Source organism: Protopterus annectens, chromosome 10.part0, assembly GCF_019279795.1.
Source record: "Protopterus annectens isolate FY-2018-M chromosome 10.part0, PAN1.0, whole genome shotgun sequence".
Classification (NCBI taxonomy): Eukaryota; Metazoa; Chordata; order Ceratodontiformes; family Protopteridae; genus Protopterus; species Protopterus annectens.
Genome location: NC_056744.1, coordinates 178137463 through 178156110, shown reverse-complemented (window position 1 = coordinate 178156110; position 18648 = coordinate 178137463).

Below are 18648 nucleotides of genomic sequence, written 5' to 3'. Positions count from 1 at the left end.
ACCATCTCTGGCAAAGCAGTGAGGTTTATCAACCATTTCATACCAGGCTGACAGAAACTGGATTCCATATGAATGACACTAAAAACTAATCCAATTATTGAAATCGATAATTTTCTGTTTATACTGTGGCATCAATCTAGGTGAGGGTAATATGTAGATCAAGGCTAGGGACATACTTCCTGGGACACATACTAGGAGAGCTTAATCATGTTTCTCTTCATATAGTCCAGTGAGGTGCATCTCAGGTCATTCACTCCAACATGAGCTATGACAGAGTTATAATGGTACTTGTTGCAGAGAGTCCTGAGTGCATGCATGATCTGATGAATCCTGGCACCAGAAAGAAAGCTGACCGTAACTTTCTCCTTATTAAACCTAGTGCGTAGGACATCCATGTGTCTCATTATGGAGTTTCCAATTACAAGAAAATTTGTTTTTTGAGTATTATGCCTTAAGGGCTTGGCAGATGAGACACTGGTGTTGCTATGTGTCTTGGGTGGTGTGGAAACTGTGTTAGTTGTAGCAGTCGTTTTGAAGGTCTCTGGTGGTTCGGTAAGGTATTTGAGAGAACCTCTGTGTATGTTGATTTATGGGTTTGATACATACTGTGTGCATGAGTAGTGGTACTATGTGCATGAGTAGTGGTGGGTGAGTTGACAACCTCTTCAGTGTTTCTGTTCTGAGTTTTAATTGCTGTTTTAATTGCTGGCATAGCCGGACTTACACATAGGCCAACTAGGCGGCCGCCTAGGGCGCCGCTGTAGCAGGGGCGCTTTTCCAGTATTTATTTGCTGTAGGTAGACCATGATGGGGGCCACACAGTGTTGTGAGGGGAGCACAGTGAAGCCCTTTTGCCTAGGGTACCAGCTGTCCTAAGGCCACTCCTGATTGCTGGAACCTGTGTTCTGAGAGACTTATTTCCAGTCTATCTGCAAATATACAGAGCTGAGTATATTTTTTTGGTTTTAGAGTTTGTTAATTGTTGCTTAGATCTCTGTTGAAACTGTTGTTTCCCTGTTCTGAGAGACTGATTTCCAATCTATCTGCAAATATACAGAGCTGAGTATATTTTTTTGGTTTTAGAGTTTGTATTGTTAGTTGTTGCTTAGATCGCTGTTGAAACTGCCCCCCCTATTTTCTGCCGTGTCTTCAGTAGGTATAACTGTTTTTTACAGCTTGCGTGTTATCTAACTCAAGGATCACTTGCATAAAATTAGACCTGTTACTAACAGCCTGCATTTAATTGCTGGAACCTGTGTTCTGAGAGACTGCTTTCCAATCTATCTGCAAATATACAGAGCTGAGTATATATTTTTTTGGTTTTAGAGTTTGTTAATTGTTGCTTAGATCTCTGTTGAAACTGTTGTCTCCCTGTTCTGAGAGACTGGCTTCCAATCTATCTGCAAATATACAGAGCTGAGTATATTTTTTTGGTTTTAGAGTTTGTACTGTTAGTTGTTGCTTAGATCTCAGTTGAAAATGTTTTGTCCCACCCACCTTCCCTATTTTTGGCTTGTAGTTTAAATTTGGTGGCTTTTGCAGTTGCCCGCCCCACTGTAGATTTGATCTGGGACACTCCCCCAGTCCCATCTCTTTATCACATTCTACCTAATAAACTCTTTCTGCACTTGATTTTAGTCCTTTTTAATTTAATTGCATTTTTCAAACTGAGTTTGGTCTAATATTGCTACATACTCAAGTGTGCTAGCTTGCACTGCATGTCAATTGTTTTTACTACTGTTTTTGATACTTTTCTGTAAAGAAAAAAAAAACTGTAAGCCTGTTTCCTACCTTACCTGTAACTAGTGTTCCAGATACAGATTTGCTGTATCCAGGACTGTATGTAAGCTTCTGAGCCCCCCAAGCCTTTCTGTGTTGGAGGGAAGCCTTCTAGCTTATCAGTGGGAGTGGTAAGTACTAGGTAACCTGTCTACCACATAAGGAGTGGTTCTGGCCCAGAAATTGTAGTTACTGGCCGTTTGGGCAATCTCTTCCATCTCTCTCAACTTTCTGATTTGAAAGCCTGCATTTGCACTTGTTTCTGTCCTGTAACTTGTCTAGTGCAGATACAGATTCTTAGTTTTAACACTTAAATTTGCTTATTAGTGCTCAGCACTAGTTCAGAATTTGTAAGCACTAAATAAGCTAATTACTATAGCACTCAACCTTCCTCATTACCTAGAAGAAAACAGTTTGTGTACTTACTTTTCTCACTTGCTTAGAGAAAAACAGTTCTTGTAATCACTTTCCTCACTTATCTAGAGGAAAATATTTTTTTATTCAGGCATGTCCAAGGGTCAGCTCCCAGTGTTCTCTCCTATCTATCTGATGAATCTGGGCATTTTGAGGCAATGTAGAAATTGCCTCATGTACACAGATAACCCTCTCCTCCTTCCACCCAACACTACAAACTGTGAGAGATGCACTTATTTCGCCAAACTGGAGGTAAAGCTCTCTTCAACCAAGACTGAACTTGACAGTTCTGAGGAGAAGGTAAACATTTGCACCAGCGCCCACCCCTTGCATCAGAAACGTTCGGTCTTAAAAGGCCAGTTAGTAAGGGCTGCAAGAATGATATCAACTGATGAGAAATTTGATAAAGAATGTATGGTTCTAAAGGAAATGTTTCTTAGTAGAGCTTATCCTATTCAATTGATAGAGGATCTAATTCAGGAAGTAAGATTGAAAAGAATGAATGGCATTTATGAACCAAAATAAGTATTAAAAACGGTGTTTTGCAAGTCCGGCCGGTTTATTTTTTTATTTTTACAAACATTTGTACCACACCACACTCATCACAGTCTCACTAAATCTACACCACCAAAATCCACACATAGCAACACAAAAACATTTGCACAGGCTCTCTGTAATAATCTGTCTAAGCAACAGAGACCTTCAAAGCAGAAACGCAAGTAACCTCCATCCCCCAACACAACCCAAATGACACATAGCACACAGACTCAGTGTGCCACTCAACCACAGCCAATAAGGCAAAACAATGTACCCAAAACACTAGTCATAGATGTCTCTATAGTCAGACACACTGATGTCCCACTCACCAGGCTAAACAAGGAGAAGGTTACCGTCAGCTGCCTGTCGGGTGCCAGGATCCGCCACATAACCCACGCACTCAGGTCACTCCACAACAAGTACAAATATGACTCTGTCATTGTCCATGTTGGTGTGAATGACTTGAGACATACCTCCCTGGACTATATGAAAAGAGACATGGAAGAGATCTCCGATCTTGTAGCCTAGGCAGGTATGACCCTAGCCCTGAGTAGCATTCTGCCATCACCCAGAATGATACTGCAGTACAAGGACAAAATGATTGACTTCAACAATTGGCTAAGCTTCTGGTGTCTTTCTAAGGGGATCCAGTATCTGTCTGCTTGGGATGACATGGTCGACAGACCACGATGCTTTGCCATAGATGGCCTGCACCTGTCACCCCTGGGATTCCGGATACTGGCTAAGGCTCTTGCTGCCCCTATAGTGCCTTTTTTAGGCAAGGTTCAAATAACAAATTCACCACCATAACAGGAACAGGCAAGCAAAAACTGAGGGTAATGCTACTCAATGCTAGAAGTCTAAATTTCAAAATGCACTCACTCGAGGCACTCCTTAAAATGGAGAACATCAATATCTGTGCAGTGACTGAGACCTGGTTTAAGGCTCCAGAGAGCACCCCTGCACTAACAGGCTATAACTCATACCACACTTTCCGGCCATGTAACCTGGACCAAAACACCAAAGGCAGATGTGTGTCCATATTCACTAAGGATATCCACACCTCCAGGCTAGTCACTCAGCATAAGGCATCCGAGGTTATCCAAGTGCAACTAACTCTGGGCAAAACTGCAATCCAAATTGTAGCTTGCTATAGATCCCCCACCATGCCCCAGGATTCCCACTCCTCTTTTCTTGATGTAATGGAAAATATTAGGGTTCAACCAAACACCCTAATAATGGGCGACTTCAACTACCCCACCATTAACTGGAAAAACTACTCATGTACCAACTCCTTAGATCACCGCTTTCTGGAATTCATAAACTCCAATGCCCTGGATCAACTTATCCACCCCCCTTCACCAGGGCCAACAATATCCTAGACCTAGTCATTACCAACATGAGTGACCAGTGTTCCACACCTGAAGTTAACTCCTAGTTGGTCTAATCCCACCATAAGCTAATCACCCTTGATGTCCACATCCCACCCCACCCCCCATTAAGGAAACTATGGTAAAAAATTTCTCCAAAGCCAACTTCATGCATCTTAAGACAGAAGTGGTGAACTTCATGACACCCATGCAGATGGACAATACAGTTACAACTGCTGAATCCTAGACAAATGCACTCTATAAACACTTACACAAGTGCATGGATCGTGCTATACCAAACAGAACCAAGATGCTATCCTCCCAAAAAAAGAAACCAATCTGGTGGTCCCCTGCCATAAACAAACTGTACAACAGAAGGAAAAAACTGTTGCAAAAGACAGTAAAATCCCATGAGTGGAGGAGCTCCCTGGTCAGTCTCAGTAAGAAGCTGAGAGCCCTTATAAGATCCTCCAAAGCTAGCTACAAAAACAAAATTGCCACTAATTCTAAGTATAACCACAAAGCATTCTATAGCTATGTCAAGAATCTCGATGGCAACACCCAGATCTGCTCTAAGTTACAGCACAACGGTGCAAAAATTACAGAACCAACTGATATTGCCAACATCCTGGCAGATAGGTTCAGTGCTAACTTTACCCTCCTCCTCACCCCCTAAAGGTCCCATATCTATACAGTAAGAATGTAGAGTCTCTAATCACAACTACGCAGGTAAAACCTGCACTCTCTAAAGCCAAAAACACAGCATCCATGTGACTGGACAACATCCCAGGTTGTGTTTTGCATGAACTTCAGAACGAACTGGCTCCCCACTTAAGCACCATGTTCAATAATAGCCTCACATCAGGCTTTGTGCCCACTGAATGGCACACAGCAACAGTTATCTCACTCCACAAAGGGGGAGCCACCACTGATCCCAGGAACTATCGACCTATTAGCCTGACAAGCCTGGTCTGCAAGGCTATGGAACGTATCATCATGGAACTCATAAACAAAGACATTGGCAACCTCCAAACTCTGGATCCCACCCAGTTCAGGTTTGTGAAAGGCAGATCATGCCTCCTGAACCTGATCGACTTCTTTGAGGCAGTCACCAAAGCCGTAGATGAAGGTAAGGTGGTTCAAACAGCCTATCTTGACCTCGCCAAGGCTTTCGACACCATCCCCCATTCTGGAATTATAGCTAAACTCACTAAACTAGGTATAAATCCCTACATCACAAGATGGGTTGCCAACTGGCTCACTGACAGAACCCACACTGTAAAAGTTGCAGACTCCAAATCTGACCTCAAAGCAGTGACAAGTGGAGTACCATAGGGTTCCTTCCTGGGACCTCTCCTGTTTGGTATCTACTTCTCTGAAGTACAGGCTAACACAGAAGGCCTCTGGCTAATGAAGTTCGCAGATGACTACAAACTAGGAGCCATAGTCAAGTCCCCAAATGATGTGGACATCCTACAGAAGGGCCTCGCTGAGACAGATGCCTGGTGTCAAAGCCATGGCTTCAAGCTCAATGCCAAAAAGTGCAGTGTCATCCTCTTTGGTAAAAACTCTTTACCCATGAAATACCACATAGGCAGCAATCTACTTAACATCAAATGTGTGATAAGAGACCTTGGGACCCAGGTGGACAGTAGTCTTTCCTTTGATAGTCACATCGCCACAGTAGTCAGGAATTCCTTCTACGTGGCACATCTCATTAAAGGGTTCTCATCCAGGAAAAAAGAGGTCATTGTTCCCCTCTATTCAACACTCATTAGACCCATCATAGAGTACAACACCCCTTTTGGAATGCACCTCACAAGACATCTGCAGCAGCTGGAAAGGCCACAGAAGTACTTCACAAAGAGGATTACTGGCCTCAAACAAATGCCCTACACTGACTGCCTCAAAAAACTCCACCTTTACTCCTTGCCATATCGCTGAGGTGATCTCTGCCTAACATATAAGGCTATGTCAAACCCAGAGCTGTTGGACATGCTACACCTAAAGAAATCCCAATCCCTCCGAGCTACACGCTCTAGGGACCTAAACCTTGTCACCACAATAAACAAGACATGCTGGAGGGATAGATTCCTTTCCCAGAGATTTCCCATACTCTGGAACAGGATACCCATCTATGTCGAGCAAAGTTCTTCATTAGCACTCTTCAAGAAAAATCGTGATGAGTGGATGGGAAATAGGAAATACATCCCAGGGATCACTTCTGTGTCTCCACTCAGCAGTAGCACAGGAAAATAACTTTCTTGGGTGGCATAAGCCAGGGAACCTTGTTGGCTAGGCTTATGTAGGCCTTTGGGCCGATAGCCTAGTACCTACCTATGTACCCATGAACCTATGAGTGCGAGAGAGCAGGGATTCAAGACTCTTGGTGCAGATACATCTCTCACACTCTGTACTAGATTGAGTTATTAGTAGAGGGTTGCCAGTGTAGGTTGTCAACTTAGGTAAGAAACACTAAAAAAATGTTTTAAACAGCAAAAAAAAAGCAGTGGAACACTAAAAATATTTTAAAGAGCAGAAAAACAGCAAGGTGATACTAAGGAATGTTTTAAACAGCAAACAGATCAGTTATTTAAAACACTGCTTGGCTGGAAAGCAGAACAAACGGAACAGGTGCTTTGTAAACAGTGAAAAGTTGCAACAATTACTTTGCAAACAGTGAAAATAGCAAGACAAAAAGCTTTATAACAGTGAAAAAAGCAACAAAATATGATTTAACAGGCACAGTATAGCAGACAAATAGTACAAACAGCGGATTTTAGTTTACAGTATTAAAATACAGTATTAAATAATCAGAATGCAAATAAAAGTGCTGTAAATAGTATAATCATGCAAAAAGAAAAAAAAACAACTTATGATTTTTGGGAAGCTCAGAAGCCTCTAGTCATCTGGTATCTCAGCTCAGAGTTGTGGTTGGTAGCCCACCTCACTTCAGCTCAATTCAAACAAAGTCAGTAGCATAACATTAAGCACATATGTAGATAGCACAGTATGTACTGCTATTTACACCTCTGTAGCAAGTATATTATGATATAAACACACATTATAGTATATATGTGATGATCACATGAGGTTACATGTCAATGGAGGTGAATAGTTGTGATATAAACATCACTGACATGTTCACTGAAGAGGACATTTAGCAAGGATGGTATATAAAGTACGGGTATGTACATACTCGGAAGATCTGAAAATGACTTGCTTGACTCTGACTGATATGTCACCATAACTCTGTACCAGTCAGGAACATATAGCAACAGACTTCTGGACAAATGCAGACAGAAACAGGCACAATCATTGACACTTTTGTAATATTACCACCATTAATCTGTGGCATTGACAGAATATGTGAGTGTAACTTATTATGCATGTTCTTCAGGAACAGATGTCTACAACTGTAATGGTTGTTAGTATCATATAAGTGAAATTCACCACCCCTTCCAACAAAAATGACCAATTTTTTGATGGTGTAAGAGGGACATTGCTTAATCTGGATTTGAAATCAAGGCCAATCATGGCCAGTTGACAGGTTTGCATGACACATAAGCCACAATCACCACCTACAAGATTCTGACCCATGCCATCACTGTCATCACTGAGCTGTGTATTTATGGGGTGCAGTACAGAAAGACGTATTACACAAGAATGTAGTAGAACAACTTGAAGAGAAGTCTGCACTGTCAAATCCTAATGGATATGCATCTCCAGATGTGGGAGCACACTGTGCCAAATGTGGTACACTTGACTAAAGAATCCCTGTCTGACATATGTATTGGCTGTATATATAACAACACATAGAACACCACACTATTAAGAGTGGATTCCCTACATGTAGCTCAATATAATTGCATGCATCTGACACATGTAATATTGTCTGAAGCATCTGTAATAGACATGTGAATTAAGAAGTGATCCATTATAATGAATGATACAGCAGTATGTGGGAATGATGATAATGCATTAGCTATGCCCATGTGCGCAGAAAGTACAGCAGTGCAAAGTCAAGTGTTAATGATCAAGCAAGCTGTTACTGTGATATTGTACACATGCCAAACAATGCTTGGAACACACTCTATAAGTCCATGTCGATCTCAACACATGTGTCACACGATCACTGTCCCCCCTGACATTGCCAGTCAAAATGTTATTCCACCATAAAATCCAGACATATATCCATATATGTTCATGCAGACTATCAAGTGGTAATACTGATATGATGTACTGGTATGTCCATAATGCAGTACAGTTACTATAGCTGAAGCTAGGCTACAATTGCACTTCATAGGTTCATATGTTTATAGGAGAGTACTAGGCTAAAGGCCCAAGAGTCCATACAAGCCTAGGCAGATTTAATATAAGTTTAACAATTTTCAATAGGTAGGTGAACAAAGTTCACAGAGGTATTCCTGAAAAGGTAGAGAATGTAGGTGGTAACACATTTGGTAGGGCTTTGATTCTTACCTATACTTTGGATTTTTTTGATATAAAACAAATTATTAAAAAACTATTGTGCATTTTCAACCTAGACAATGACGTTTCGTGTAAGGTTGGTACACAGACCCTTATTGTTTATAAAAGGGATATGTCCTAGAATTGACTAATTGAGGGGAAGAAAATGGAAAATTTGGATACAGCTGGTAATAACAAATGTGGCAGATGCAGTCAGTGTTCTTATATCATAGGAGGATCTAAACTAGTAGGTAAAGGTTTTGGGACCATTTGGCTTCAGAAAAAATATTATTGCTTTTCTAAAGGTGTGGTATATCTTGCAGTCTGTGATTCCTGTGACAGTTTCTACATAGAAAAAACTATTAGAACTCTAAAACAAAGACACTACCAACATCTTTATGATATAAGACAGAAAAATGAGGGTAATGCCCTCTATAAACATATTAAGAAGTTTCCTACTCATTCCTTTAAATTTGGGGTCATTGACCATGTGGACCTGGGTTCTAGAGGGGGACCTTCAGATGTATATCTTGAGTTTCTTGAACTCAAATGGCAGATCAGAACAAACGCTTGTATTGCACCTGATCTTAATGATAGATTGTCTTTGGCTCTTTGTTAAAGTTAAAATCAATGTATTTTATTTAATAATATTTATCAGTGGGTGACCTATGTAAATGTCACTACTTTTATATGAATTGATGGTCTTTTATTCATATAACACTTTTTGAGGAACATTGTACTTATGAATACTAGGTGTTTTGACCTTGATGTAATGTGAACAGGTATTCACAAATGTTTATTTGTTAGGGGAAATTATATCAAGTCATGTGTGATTTATTCAACCTATGAAATGCTGAATGTGTTAGGAGAAATGTTATTGATTTATTTGTTACTCTGAAGAAGCCTTTTGATGAAAGTGCACTCAATAAATCTCTTATTTATTTTATTAAGTACATGGTGTGTGGTTCTGTTGTTGCCTTTCTGTGCATATTTTCCTGGATGAGTCTATATCATAAGCACAAAACAGCTAAAATGTGAACACATAATGAGCCACACATATTCATAAGACCGCATTTAATTGATTCGATGAATATGTCACAGCGCAAGGAGGTAGTTGGCCAACTACATTGTGTTGGCCTTTCCTTCACTGTAGTGCAATCTTGGAGTTGGTATATTTAGTTAGGGGTGTGTGGGGGCAAAGCCTCCCACATGGGGGATGTGGGGGGCAAAGCCCCACACCTGATTTGGGTTTCGAACTTCTTTTATTTTTTTTGGTGAATGGCCGTTTGAATTTTTTCACTAGAAAAAAAATTCGAGGACATGGCCATTTATTGTTTACAGCATTCACATTTTATGTGTTGACATATATGTAGTCGTACATATGTATTTTCGTGTTTATGATATAGACCCCATGTGGATAAACCCAGGTGTATCAGTATGATGTATTACTGCTGTATGCCAGATAACATTTCCAGATGCTAGGGATACACATGCACACCCATGCCACACTGCAGCTGTCACTGTGATCGTTGAATGAGAACTGTGTAGAATGTTGATATAGTCCACAACAAGAACACATGCCTTAGTCAGGCAACAATATACATACCGTCATCCCATGTCCCCAGTCCTCGGGTGGCATATTACTACAGCTGTTATGGAAGGAACATGTAACCAAATGGGAGTAGTGGCCATCAATACAGTGGCTTAAATCATAGATTAGAATATAGTGTTGTAGGACTACAGTACAACCACACCTTACCATAGGACATGTGGAAAACAACAACATTGATATGTGCAATCTTCAGAGGGTCATAAGGTATTACTAGTCTAAATGTCAATAGCACATAAAAGTCATAGCCATTAGTATACCATTTAAAACAAAATCAATATATATGTATATATATATATATATATATATATATATATATATATATATATACATATATATGTGTGTGATGGAAGATAGAAGTTGTATGTGCACATGTGTGTATGTGTTTGGTTTTATTACAGATAACCTCTGTCCATATCTGACATGTGCATCACCCCATGACAGAATTAGCAATCACACATCCTGTGGTCTGCAGATGGCTTGCACAGAGTAATGTGGTAGCTCTTCTTCATGATGTGTGTATGCAACTTTGAGATGATGACATCCTCAGTGTTTCTCAGAAAAGCTGTTATGTGGCAGAAGGAACTGGGGACATTGGATTCATGGGGTAATGTACAATTTTCTCCTGAGTGAGAGTGAAATGAAAAAAAAAAATCAAACCCACAGACAATGATCATAACATACCACCAACCACACACCAGTTTTCTGAGGTTATATTCAAATGCAACACCTGTATAGGTATACAAGCCTTATTCCATACAGAGTAAGAGTAGCACCACTACAGATGACTGACTTTAACAGTCTCCAACTGCACTTTTTAGAGGATGACATCATCAGTGTAGGCTAAGAAGAAGTTGTTGGGAGAATTGTGTGATATAGATGTGGCCTCACCTCCTGGTGCAGCATTGTCTCCAGACTGTTAGTTGAATGAAAGCATGCACCCATACACACATATAAGTTGACTGCTATTAGATTAGAACCCCTACCTATCTAGAAAATGCAGCACTTAATGCTAGAACCATGACTCAAGTTTTATTTTAACTGTGTTAGAGTGCACCTTATAGGGGATGACACATCTGCATATGGTGAGAAGAAGATCTTTATAGAATTGTGTGACATAGATGTGGACTCACCTCACATCCCAGTGTAAAATTGTCTCTAAACTAAGACACACACACTCAAGTTAACTGCTGTGAGATTTGAAGCCCCATCTGTTCAGTTACACAAACTGGAGAATGTAGCATTAAACTCTAGTGCCACAGCATGTCTGCCTTTAACTGTGTCAGAGTGCACTTATAGGGGATGATTGCATCAGTGTATGTTGAGCAGAAGATGGTGGGAGGAATGTGCAACACAGATGTGAACTCACATTCTGAAGTAAAATTGGCTCCAGATTGATAGTTGAATTAACTCACACACATTCAAGCTAACTAAAGAATTTTCAAATAGTATTTGAGTGAGGGCAGTAGAACTTGGAGTCAAGCTTGTGTGACTACATACACACACAAGCTGACTGTTGTGAGATTCATTCCTCTACCTAATTAGACAACTAGAGAACAGAGAACTTAATGCTAACACCATGGCCCAAGTCTGATTTTAACATTGTTAAAGTGAACTTTACAGAGGATGTCATCATCACCTTATAGTGAGAAGATGATGGTGGGAGGGCTGTATGAAATTGATGTGAAGTCATGTACCAGTGTGAAAGTATTTTCTGAATGATACTTGAGTGAGTACAGCAGAACCTGGAGTCAAGCTCTTATGACTACACATATACGCACATATCCAAGATGACTGTTGAGAGATTCAATCCCTACCTAATTAATTACACAAGCTAGAGAACAGAGTTCTTAACACTAGTGCCACAGCACCAGAAGTCAGAATTAACAGTGTCAAATTGCACTTTATAGGAGATGACATCATAAGTGCATGGTGAGAAGATGATGGTGTGAGGGCTGTATGAAATTGCTGTGAAGTCATGTACCAGTGTAAAAGTATTTTCTGAATGACACATGAGTGAGGAGAGCAAGACCTGGAGTCAAGTTCTTCTGACTACACACACACACACACACACACACACACACACACACACACACACACACACACACACACACACACACACACACACACACACACACACACACACACACACACACACACACACACACACACATACATGTGTTGATTGCTGTGTGATTTGATTCCCTACCTAACTAGTTACACAAGCTGGAGAAGTCAGCACTTATCTCTCATACCATCACAGACATCTCATTTTTATCATTGTTCCAGTGCTCTTTATAGAGGATGACATCGTCAGAGTGTCAGAGGTAAGATATACTGTTATGAGACCTGTGTGCAAAGGTAAGACTTGAAAAATAATGCATGATTGCAATTTGGAAAAATACATCCTGATAGCCTGTATGAAATAAGCTGTCATGAATGCATCTTGCAGGACTGAGCCATATATTTACCTGTTTCTTAAGATGTTGTTTAGATAACACACTGAGAGACATGTACACACACACACACACACACACATAACACCCACACACACACTTACTTTGGTATGTGTCTTTTTATTCAGATGGAGTCATGTCAACATTAATAGAACTTACTGACAATATCAATGTGATATTATCATGAATGACCAATGTCCATTGTCAGTATGAACTCATACCAAATGTAACAGTGCAGTTATACTCTGTATTTATGTAGTCTGCTTGGCAATGGCCCTAGTACTGCTATATCTTTTGTAAGTGTATTGCTGCAGTTCACATATGAGTATCAGAAAGTATGTGCTCAGTCAAGTATGCATCACCCTGCTCTTCTCTTGTTGTTACAAATGCCTTTCCATATAATGCCAAATAATAGCACAGTACCCAGAGTAAGGCATGCTAAACATTTCTTCATATAGCACATCACCTAGAAACTAATTTGCGCAGATGATAACAAAGTGTTAGCACATGCTTGATTTGCATTTCATGAATTGAACTTGTGAAATAGTTTGCAAGATATTTTATGAGAGAAATAGCTGACAGATACTATGATGTTCATACGGTAGTCTATATTTGAAGTGTAATGGCCAAAGTTTTATTACATTAATAACTGTTACCATTGGCTTCTCCATTTGTGAGATGTTATGTACTGAGCAAGTGTGGCCCTATGCTTAAAAAAAGTGTAAGATTTAATTTGATTTGCTTTCCTTCATGCAAACAGGCTCAGTGGCAAGGCACAGTCGACTACACTCTGGACAATACTGGGAGGGTGGCCTAATGGTTAAGGTGTTTGCCTTACAAACACAAGGTGGAGGGTTTGAGTCTCACAAGGGATAATTGGCTAGGCTTAAAATGGCTTGCAAGGGCAGTTAGCCTAGTACTAACCTATGAACATATGAACCTATGACTGTGAAAATTACACCTGCTCTCTAGCTTTCTTTGTGGCACAGTGTGTAAAATCGATGAGAGCCTGGTCACAGCACAGGTGAACTGGGGATCAAATCCTGATCATTCTCTTTTTTTTTTTTTTTACAAATGGTGTCTGGATGACATTAGCTAAATAAATGTGATTGGGACTGCAAATATGACTATTAATGACTGCACTGAAGTATGAATCATACAGCAGATTTTTAAACCTTGCATACTACAGGACCCCTAACGAACTACTGAATCATGATAACATTTGTATTATCCATCAGCAGAGTCACGTCAGGATGCAGAAACCATGAGATGACCCGAACATCCATCAACCTAATATATGCACACACGTAAGGGGGGTGGGAATGAAGGGATGAATACAAGGGGAGATGAACATACACAGAACAATGTTTGGTGTAATAGAACACTTGTGGATATGTTTTTGGTCTATTCCCAGTATTAAACTGACATGCCCATCAGCTTAATAATGGTAAAGAAGGGCTAGAAGATGGACAGCAGGTTTATGACAAGCAGAACAAGGTTGGATAAATATCTGATATTTGTGGGGATGGATGACACTTCAAATACTCAGTTCTGACCAGTATTCAATATATCTCTATGAGAACTCATAACTGTGGCAAATGTTAAGATGTGGGTGATTAAACATATCATACACATATAACTTCTCACTAAAAATGATAGTAGATGCATCTGGAATTGAACTCTTGATGCTGTGGGCAAAAAAAAACTTCAGTCAAGTAATTTATGTCAACGATCCCCATAGGAAGTTGCATTTTGTTACATTCAGCAGTCTAAAGAACTACTATAGTAACTGTTCCGTTAGTGCAGTGAGTTTAAGCAACAGTACATATTGATAATTGAAATAGTGCAGCTGATGGCAAAAAGGTACCAGGTGTTGACACAGGATGTATAGAGCCATTCACAGCTGCTTGGCATTGGTGCATGATGCTGAATTTTGTGCAAATGCAGAGGACAAAAAGTGAAGGCTTTTTTATGGGTCATTTCTGGCCATGTGTGTGGTGTGTGATTATATTTTTTAACCAGACTAAAGGTGTGAAAATGGGGTTGTTAGGAAAGTAGTGAAATAGAGGAGGGGGAAGTAAAGGGAAATACAAAGAGGAAGCAATAAAGGAATCTGCAGGAGGAAATTACTGAAGAACCTTAGCTATCCACTTCACAACATAATGTGAACATGTATAGAAAACTCAATGAATTTGGACTGCCAAAACAACACAGATGGGTGACAATAATGCAATAATGTTGGACAGCCAATTGGACCAAATCATGTCTGTCAAGAAGACACATATGTGAAGCGGAGAGTTATGTATGGGATACATTTTTTGTGGGACAGATGCATATATATATATTTTTTTTTTTGGATTTCACAAAGAAAAGAATGTTAGTGAAGGGACATAGGGATGATGATGAGCACAAAAGGTTGGGGGACACTATGATTGGAGATAGTAGGGGATATCAGAGGCACATGCCTATCAAGCATGGGAACAGTGAGAATCGAGTCCTCACACTCAGAACTGTCATCACTGTTCCTTTCCTCAGTTTCCTGTGATACTGCTTGATGTGGAAGTGTCTTTTGTATTTTAATGAGCAATTTCTTCAGGTGATTGATGTGGGTACCAAGATCAGTTTCCATGACATTAAATACCATCCCTGGCATCTCCTGGCAGGTGACATAATCACTGCCTCCACCAATACTCTTAGAGGTTGCCAGTGAAAAAGCAGCTAAGCCAAAGCTATCTGATGTGGATGGGCAAGGTAGTGCATGGGTTGTGGAGCCAGTACTGCTAGGTTGCATCCCAGAGGTGTTAGGTGTTGGTGCAGTAGCCGGTGGAAGGTTGGTAGGCTGAGCCACAATGGTTGGCCCACCTATCTGTGCTGAAAAGCATTTGGTTTGTTGGCAGAATGTTATGACATCAGAAAAGTGTATTTCCAGTTAAAACAAGAGAAAGAGAATGAGAGAGAGAAGGGGTGGGGAGAGACAAAAAAGAAAAGATGCTTAGAGCCATTATATGTCACATTCATGCTTTATTACAATACATATACTTTTATTATTATATTAGCCATACACCTTTCCCAGTCCCCAAAATGATTGTGAATATTTACAAGCAATCCTTTAAATATATAGATATTCCATATACACTTTTAAAGATACCACAGCTTAATTTTACAGCATGGCATTAAAGTCAATATTTTTTCAATTCAATTTTAAAATGATACTTGTTGAATTCGAATAAAAAGGTTACTTGTGGGAATTGAACTCACCTAATCTGAATACATTATTATACATGCTTAATACAATTACCAAGAGCTACAGGAGAAAGTATGCATGTATGCTTGCTGTTAATGCTAAGATCTGCATGTTTAAGTTGCTAATGATCTATAGATTCCCAACATATGTAATACACTCATGTTCATTTGTGCTGTATGCATACCTCTTGCCTTTTGCTTTCTGAGTCTCTCTAATCTCTCATCATGTGAGTCCCTCTTCACTGAGATTTCCTGTGCAGCTGTAAAATAAAGGAGAGGAGAAAAAAAAAGACAGGAAAGCATTATGCATACCAGTCTTGCCTATCTACACCATTCCATATCAGTTTTATCTGCTTTATGTGTATGTTATGCAAGTATCTGCCATTTATTCATGTTCTTACACATTTATTTTTCTTTTACAAGTTCAACACTTACTTTGATAGTCCTGCAGTTACAACTGTTGTCATTCAGAACTGGCTGTGTCAGATGCTGTTAGCACATGGTTATTATATGGGTAAGTAAAAGTTGTGAGTGTTGCCTGGCATCAGTTTTACTCTATATATGTGCATAGGATGAAAGTTGTACCCCTTAGGTGGGCACCACGTGTGCTATACATTGCCACTTGGCAAGGGTATGGCCATACTGTGAACTATGTCTACCTATACCCACAACAGTTGGTAGCTCCCCGTCTGACTCCTCACCTGTGTGTGGATGTGGTGACCATGCCACATTTGCTCTTAACCCTTGCTGTTCCTGTTGCAGCTGTTTTTGCAAGATGATAATGTATAGGCTAGCACTGACTGTGATCATTTCAGCTCAAGCACCCCTGATGTATCTAGGCACTGAAAGTGTGACTTCAGCAGCCAAAATATTTTTTGTTTGAGCATGTGTCTCATAATAACATTCCACTGTGAGTGTATGTGCATATCTGATGGAAGTCATCAGCTATGGTTCATGTGTATCCCCTGCATCCTAAGTACATGTCCTTGTGTTACATCACCCCTTGAAAAACTGTGGTAGAGCTATGAGTTGTGATAGATATGGGAGGTATGGTAACTGTTGGGGTTGCCAACACACGCATTCAGGATGATACCTTTGACATTACGCATGACTTGGCAGTTAATGAAGTGAAACACCCTTTTTTATGTATAACCTTCCCTGTTTCCCTGGTGGTGTTTTGATCTCATTATGTGTGCAGTCTATGGCACCCAAGACTTCAGTAAAGTGTGCTACAGGGTAGAAATCATGCATATTTCTAGCTCTGCCCTCAAGGGTACTAGGGAAATATATGTACTCACAGTTATGTGGTAGCATAGCATTCAGGAATTGGTGCAGGAAACTGGATGGTGATGCCTGTGACACCCAGAACATGTCCCCTGTGGATCTCTGAAATGTTCCTGTAGCTAATATTCTAAGTGATACACATACCTTGGTCTCCACAGGTATTAGTTTCCCTCAGTCTTCAGTTGAGAACGACAGAGGTTGCAGAGTTCCTGGAGTGTGTCTTTATCCACCCTGTAGCACTCTACTATTTCCACCCCATGCAGGAAGGATTACCCTTCTCCTTCTTACCCGAGGTCTATCAGCAGCAGCAGCATTGACTTTAGCCTGTTGCACATACATATGCAGAAGAGCAGCATCAGCAGCCTCAAACTTTCTTTCCCTGCAGTGTAGTTTCCATGGCTGTATTCCAGTAGGTTTTGGAATACAAGGCAATAAAAGGTAAAAGGAAAGACTAAGTGTATGCAGTTATAGCTTGTTGAATAGCTCTGCCATCTTGAATTGGTTGGTTAGCATACAATTCAGCTGCTTATGCAGTAATTAGCATGCCACGGTGCTTACGGTGCTTGCACAGCTCTACACATGTAGGGCTGCTTACTGAATACAAATTGATATGCTCTTCACAGTTTTGGTGAGCTATGTAGGGCTTATTGAAACCTGCCCATGGTAACAATTTTAATTCTCACATTTGAAAGGAGAATTGGCTAAGCTTAAAATTGCCCACAAAGGTAGCTAGCCTAGTAGAGAGGCTCATGAATTGAAAGGGTAAATGCACTGTGGAAATTGTGGAAACATATGTCTTTAACAAAACATATATATATCTGCTTATTATGCATCATATACTAGGAGATCTTTCTTTTTGTATTTATTTGCAGACCATGCAATTGCAAGACAAAACAGTGAGTTCAATCATCATATTCTGTTCAAAGTTGAGAATAAACAAGAATATTAATGCAAGCTTAACCAGAGTCAAGGAGCTGTGTGCTCTTTGTGTTGGCAACTGTAGTTTTGTTTTTGAAGAAAGGCACACACGATCAGCTATTGCCTGTTGCTTGCAGTGGGGGACGTGAATTAATGTGAATAGTAAAAACTAGAATAAAGAAACAAAATTAAATTAAAACTAAACTTTGTAAAATAAAATAAAATACAATCTATAGAAATGCAGAATAATCACTTATAGACAGTAGTCTATATCAGACAGTTACAACATATGTCCTCTACAGTGTTTTTTTTTTTTTTTGAATATATGGAATCTGTATAGCCGACACAACAGTAATAAAATGTAAGAGCACTGATGCCCTTGAGAGAGAAATCAATTTACACTTTTTATTGTTGTGTGCTCTCTTTGCTGTTGTATCACTTTCATAGAAAGAAGTAATCATTGTAGAGATACTGAAGATGTTTACAGATGAGTGCTTCATATTCTTTAGCATTTCTGCAAGACATGTAATTCTGTGTTTTCTTCCTCAAATCTCCCTCTAGGTTTTTA